The following is a 6301-nucleotide window of genomic DNA, read 5'->3' on the forward strand; positions in this document are numbered from 1 at the left end:
ATTCAGTCCCATGTTCTCCACTGAAGACAGAAGCCCATCAATCCAAGTGCCAACACGCACCATGGTAGTGCCCAGCTACATCAGGATCTCCTCACAGGTCAGAAGAAGAAACCCACAGAGACATTTGGTGGTACCTACAGATGGATAAACGCCAGCGTCGCTGCCGTGGGACATGCTCCCCAGGACTACAGCACCCCTGGTAGATGCTACAAATCTCACACACGTAGAAAAGGCCCAGATGGATACGCTAAAAATAACATTCATGTCCAGAAATGAGAGAAGTGGTTTGGGATGCTCCCTCCAAGCTCTGGAGTGGCAGCTTCGTTTCCCTGCCCTGCAAAGCACAAGGCGTGTGGTGCCGGAGCTCCTCGTATTTAACCCTCTGCCATTCGTTGACTGGTGCAACTAGACCTTGGTCTCTGTTCCCCAGTCATCTATTAGTAAAAATAACATTTTCTCACTTCCTAGGGAAGAGGTAACTTGTCTAAGATTGTGAATTTTACTCATCTAAGACTGGGAAGTGTTTTATCTTCCGCACAGTAAGGCTCCAGGTCCATATTGCAGGAGCAGAGTGGAGTGGAGCGAGCACAAGGGCAAGGACCAACAAAAAAAGTCACACATTTTTCATGCCACCTTATGGTAAGGAGCAAGTGCTCCTGCTCCTCTCGGTGAAGTACAAATTACACGTGTGTTTTAAGAGGAGTAATCACTAATCCAAACAGATTTAAAGGCTAATACCAGTGCCCGACTAATGGGTGTGTTTAAAGAGGAGTAATCGCTAATCCAAACAGATTTAAAGGCTAATACCAAAAGGTGGGGAGAGGTTTCTCAGCTAAGGTGCCTTCTGCAGCAACAGACCCAAAACACTGTGCACAGATGAGCAACATCTGTATACAACCATGAAACAGCTGCATCAGTAACCACCAATCGCAGCAGTTTCAGCAAAACAACACAGGGCAAGAGGTGGGTATATATATTGGGTCTTTTTAGTCTGGAGAAGAGAAGGCTGAGGGAAGATCTAATTAATGCATACAAATACTTAAAGGAAGGGTGTCAAGAGGATGGGGCCAGTCTTTTTTCAGTGGTGCCTGGTGACAGGACAAGAGGAAATGGGCACAAACTTGTGTATAAGAAGTTCCACCTAAACATGAGGAGGAACTTCTTCACTTTGAGGGTGGCAGAGCCCTGGAAGAGGCTGCCCAGGGAGGTGGTGGAGTCTCCTTCTCTGGAGACATTCAAAACCTGCCTGGACACGTTCCTGTGGGACCTGCTTTGGGTGGACCTGCTCTGGCAGGGGGTTGGACTGGATGATCTCCAGAGGTCCCTTCCAACCCCATGTGATTCTGTGACAAAACTGGAGGTAATGGCAAAGTAGTGGCAGTAACCAGCTAAGACATCTGGAGAGATAGGGCCACGACAAAATATAAAGAGTCCTGAAGAAAGCCTCAACCCTCACCCCACTTCAAAATCCCAGAAATGACGAGGCACGTAACCTCCAGGGAACCAACAGGACACTTTCCAGTGCAACCAGGAGAACCGCAGTGGGCCGAAGGAAATTCTCTGTCAACACAACCAAGAAAAGGGAAATGGGCTTAGAAGATCATTATTCTTCACAGTTGGTGAGACCTGGAGAGCCACAGCTGAATGTAGTTGATGGCCACAAACCTGTGATGGATCATACCCTGGGAACCACGTCAAACCACCACAGACTGGTACACGTGGGACAGTATGAATTATTAAAAGAAAACACAGTAAGATCAGCACAGCCTTTCAAAGAAGGAGGAGAGGAAGAACTTGGGGAGCATCAACAAGCCAGTGTCTGTGACCCAAACCTTCTGTAAGACTTTATCTCAATAACAAGACAGTCCAGTTTGGGAACCAGACGGCTGCAAGTTATTAGTAAACACATCAGAGGACACGGAGCACTTGAAATGGGAGAGAATCTGTGAAGGGAACAGTGGAAAAGCACGAGCAGCCAGCCAAGTTGTTGATAAATATTTTCCTTGTGGTTCTGTTTTTTTTTTTAACTACAAATATTGTAAATGGTGGGAATTTTTAAAATCTGAGTGTAATTTTTCCCCAGTTAAACCTATTTAAACTACACACGAAAAGATGGCCATCCGTTTTAAAGCCCAGATTTACAGTAACCCGTAAAAATAATTTGGCTTACACAAAAAGATGGGCCATCTGTTTTAAAGCCCAGATTTACAGTAACCCGTAAAAATAATTTGGCTTATATTGCATTAAAAAAATAAATTGAAGCACAGTATACCTCTTCCCAAGGTCTTAAAGAAAATCAAGCACAAACTTAGACAATATTAAGGGTGGAAAGCTTAGTTGCCTCTTCCAATCTAAATAATCATTAGGTGTGAGATTTATTACAGTTTCTTAAGCTTTGTTTAATAAATATCTCAACGTTAAATACAGAGCATTTCTTAGATGCACTCATCATATTTCACTTACAAGAAAAATTGAAAATTCTAGGTTTTTCTTTTCCACCATTCCAACTCCACAAACGTCAAACCTGGAATAAACACAGGAATTATTTAATGAATAGGAAGTGTAATTCAACAGCTTACACAATCATGACATTGAAAATTTATGTGGGTTAAATAAATAATTTAAATGCATGTTAACTTACAGAACTACTTGTGTATATATGTAGTGTGTACTTGCTAACAAAAAAGAGGTTATTTTGTGAAAAAATTAGTCTTAGTGAAAGGTTTCTGAATGTTCAACAGACAATGAGAATCAATCTTTCCTTTAAGGAAGAAAATCCTTAAAAAGTACGCCTGCAGAATATGACGAACATCGCTCACTTAATTAAAATTTACTCACTTGGTGATTTAAACGATGATTAAAAACCTTATTATAAATTATTTCGGTATGAATTAAACTACTATAAGTTATTCACAACAAACCACCCTGCTGTCATCCTCCAGCCTTTTATTGCTGCTATTCTGATGATGCTCACCTCCGTGGCTATTAGGTTTCAAAGCTTTTAGCAATGCATCCCTGGCCATCTTCCCAGCTTTTTCCTTACCCAGGGAGCCACTTGCTTCCCTGCCATTTCCATCGGCCGTGCCACTCCAAAGATATGGAAGTACTTCTTCTGAGTGACAGAAAAAACAACTATAGGTCCCAAACAAATATAGGTCCTCTTTCATACCCACTTCCTTAGTGCCCTCTGTGAAGCTGATGTTCTCCTGTCCTCGGATCAGCATGTTCTTTTGCATTGGCATGGAAATATTAATGCATCCTTCCTCTGTGCTGTACTCCTACAGCTGCTGTACTGACTATTTTATTCTGGGTTCCATCTTCCCTACCTGTGATCGTTTTCCAGGTATGCACCCCGAGCATCCCACAGATCTCCAGCTTGTGAACACAACCGCTACCACATTCTTCCCGTTGACCGCTTGCTCCTGAAAATTCATTTTGCAAGATTTCAAGCTGTGCTCCCTTGCACCTCCTGTGAAAGATTTCAGCAAAGGCTTTCTCCTCCTTGAAGGGTGCCAAGAGCCCTGGAACAGGCTGCCAGGGAGGGTGTGGAGTCCCCTTCTCTGGAGATCTTCAAGCCCCTCCTGGATGCTCCTGAGTGATGTGCTCTGGGCAACCCTGCTTTGGCAGGGGGGTTGGACTGGATGATCTCTAGAAGGTCCCTTCCAATTCCAACAATTCCATGATTCCTCCAGCTGACTACACCAGACACTCTGTGGGTATGTAGTTCACCGATCCTTCCTCCTGTTCTTCCTTCTCCTGGAACATGTTATCATATTTACACAACTTAATTTCTCCCTTGCAATGTCTTATTCTCCTGGTCAACACCACTTATCTCAATGAAGCAACATTTGGGTGTAAGGTCTGCAGAACAGTTACTACTCCAGCTGACTACACCAGACACTCTGTGGGTATGTAGTTCACCGATCCTTCCTCCTGTTCTTCCTTCTCCTGGAACATGTTATCATATTTACACAACTTAATTTCTCCCTTGCAATGTCTTATTCTCCTGGTCAACACCACTTATCTCAATGAATTTCACTGAATTTCACTGAATTTCACTGAATTTCTAGAGTTGGAAGGGACCATAGAGATCATCTAGTCCAACTCCCCTGCTGAAGCAGGATTGCCTAGAGCTAGAGCATGTTACTCAGGACTACATCCAGGCGGGTTTTGAAAATCTCCAAAGAAGGGGACTCCACAACCTCCCTGGGCAGCCTGTTCCAGGGTTCCGTCACCCTCACCGTGAAGAAGTTTCTCCTTTTTGCAATTGTAACTGTAACTGGGGGTGTGAGGGAGGCTGTTGAGGGTTCCGCCTGCCTCTCTGAGGGAGGACCAGCCTCCATTCCCCCCTTTCCATTAAGTCCCCTTTCTCTGCCTGATGACAGGGCAGGAGGGGATCATCTACTTTTATTGGTGCTTTTTCATGCTGCCTTTGTCCCAGGGTATGGCTCCACCAGTCAATGAAGCAACGTTTGGGTGTAAGGTCTGCAGAACAGTTACTAGACACAGCTGTTCCAAAGGGACTGGGAATAAATCAGAAAACCACTCAGGAGAACTGGTTTTCCCCTGTATCAGGTCCGAAGGAAAAGTTGTGGTAAGTTTGTTCAGGGGCATCAAAGCCAAATAAAAGTTGTCGGTTTCTTCTGCTTTCAGTAACTGTGGAAAACACTAGCATTTAACTCCATTTATTTAACAATTGTAATATTTTTTTTTTTTTTAATGAATCTTCATGTCAGTATTTAGGCATACAAAGGCACGCATCAGTTCAGGTTCTGCAAACCTCTGCAACCTGAGCCAAAAATAGGTGTGTCCTGTCCTCTTGGTTGACTCAGTATTTCCAAATGATGTGACTCAACTGCCTGAAAATCTCATTAACATCTAGGCTTCTCTCTTAACTTTTGGTAAATCCAAATTTTTTAAATTTTTTTCCCCATGTGTTTCCTTTCATAAAAGCAGCCACTGTTCTTCATTTACAGAGTAGTTTGGGGACGTATCAGGTACTGGAATTTAGGAATCATAGAATGGTTTAGGTTGGAAGGGACCTTGAAGATCATCCAGTTCCAACCCCCCTGCCCTGGGCAGGGACACCTCCCACCAGACCAGGTTGCTCCAAGCCCCATCCAGCCTGGCCTTGAACCCCTCCAGGGATGGGGCAGCCACAGCTTCTCTGGGCAACCTGGGCCAGGCTCTCACCACCCTCACAGCAAAAAATTTATTACTTATGTCCAATCTAAATCTACCCTATTTCAGTTTAAAAACATTGTCCCTCGTCCTGTCACTACAGGCCTTGGTAAAAAGACTTTCTTAAAAGCCCCCTTTATACATTTAAAGTCCACAATAAGGTCTCCCCTGAGAGTCCTCTTTCTTGTGGAGCTTCAATAAAGGCATGTGAGGGAGGAAACGGTGATAGTTGTGACACACAGACGTGCCAGGGGGAGCGTTAGGGGCTCCCCAGTTCCAGAGGGACAGGGAACTGCTGGAGAGAGTCCAGCGAAGGGCAACAGAGATGATGGAGGGATTGGAGCATCTCCCTGGTGAGGAAAGGCTGAGAGAGCTGGGACTCTTTAGCCTGGAGAAGAGAAGGCTGAGGGGAGACCTTATTAATGCTGACAAGGATCTCAAGGGTGGTTTGAGGGAGGATGGAGCTGGACCCTTTTCAGTGGTTCCCTGTGACAGGATGAGGGGCAACGGGCACAAGCTGGACCATGGGAAGTTCCACTCCAATCTGAGGAAGAACTTCTTTGGGGTGAGGGTGCCAGAGCCCTGGCAGAGGCTGCCCAGGGAGGGTGTGGAGTCTCCTTCTCTGGAGATCTTCAAGCCCCTCCTGGATGCTCCTGAGTGATGTGCTCTGGGCAGCCCTGCTTTGGCAGGGGAGTTGGACTGGATGGTCTCTAGAAGGTCCCTTCCAACTCCAACAATTCCATGATAAACACCCGCAGCGACAGAAGACCTGCGGGCTGCAGGAGGAAGCGGGTGAAGGCCGGGCTGCGGGACACCGCTGCGGGTGCCGGGGGGGCAGGACCAGGCCACCTCAGGCGACCCCCCCACCCCCGGCGGTGCTGAGGTGAGCCCCCGGCCGGGGAGAAGCCGGCGGGCAGGGGCAGGGGCAGGGGCAGGGCTTCCACTCGGCGGGGCCCAGCCTCCCCCGCCGCGGCCTCCCGCAGCCCAGGGGAAGGCCGGCGCGGCGGAGGGCAGTGCGGGCCGGTGCCGGAAGGGTTACAACCATAGAGGCCGGCCGCCCGCCTGCCGGGAGCCGCAGGAAGTGCCGGCGGGGCCGGCCCGGAGCGGGGGAACCTCCCCT

Source organism: Calidris pugnax, unplaced genomic scaffold, assembly GCF_001431845.1.
Source record: "Calidris pugnax isolate Ruff unplaced genomic scaffold, ASM143184v1 scaffold47, whole genome shotgun sequence".
Taxonomy (NCBI): Eukaryota; Metazoa; Chordata; class Aves; order Charadriiformes; family Scolopacidae; genus Calidris; species Calidris pugnax.